Genomic DNA, 887 nt, shown 5'->3' with positions numbered 1-887 from the left:
GCTGCGCGCGGGGGGGGGAGGGGGGCGGGGTGGTGGACGCTCACAGGTTGGGGGCCGACGACGCCAGGGCTCCCGAAGTTCCGGGAAGGTGAAGGAGACTGGAGTCCTTTAGCACTGGTTTCGCTTTCTGAGCTTAAGTTCTTTTTACCTTCTCCAGGGCTGCAGGTAACTAACGCCGGCCGCGGTCACACCGCCGACGGGGACTCCCCCGTGTCGCCGCCCCCACGACCATCCGGGAACCACTCACTCACCTCCCGCCCCATTCCCCCTGGCCCTCCCCCTGTCCTCCCACAGCCGGGGTCTCGGCCTGTATCCACGCGATTGCGGAGAACTGGTCACCTCGGCACGCGCTGAGCTGGGGGACCCAGGGGCTGAGAGCGGCACAGAGGGGCGGAGACCTGTGCCTGACTGGCTGGCTGGGAAGGGGGAAGGCGGGGGCGGAGGCCTCCTCCGGGCGGCGCTGGGGCTGTAGCAGCTAGAGGCCCGAGGGGAGGGGAGAGTGACCACGAGTCTGAGTGACAGGCGGGGGAAGAGAGGAGCCAATATATATAAGGAAAGCTCCCGAGAGCGCAGGTTTCAGTAGCGGCGCTGAGCGCAGGCTGGGAACGCAAGGCCAAGAGCTGCAGCTCAAGCCGCCTCAGTGCAGTGTACCCGGACACTAGCCTGCTTACAGCCCCAGGATTAGTCCGAGGACACGTCCTCAGCGCGGCCGCCACCCAGCAGCCCTCACCTGGATTACCTACCGTGGCAGTTGGAGCGGAGCTAGCGAGAAGGAGAGGCGGGAGGAAAACCCCGAGCGGAGCCTGGCTTTTCAGAGACCCCTCTGGCGGTTGGACGCGCGGGAAAGGTTCACAACCGGCGGGTGGAGAGAGCGACGCCCCAGGGAA

The sequence above is a fragment of the Lipotes vexillifer genome, unplaced genomic scaffold (assembly GCF_000442215.2).
Source record: "Lipotes vexillifer unplaced genomic scaffold, Lipotes_vexillifer_v1.1 scaffold408, whole genome shotgun sequence".
NCBI classification, from domain to species: domain Eukaryota; kingdom Metazoa; phylum Chordata; class Mammalia; order Artiodactyla; family Lipotidae; genus Lipotes; species Lipotes vexillifer.
Note: the sequence above shows the minus strand (reverse complement) of the source record.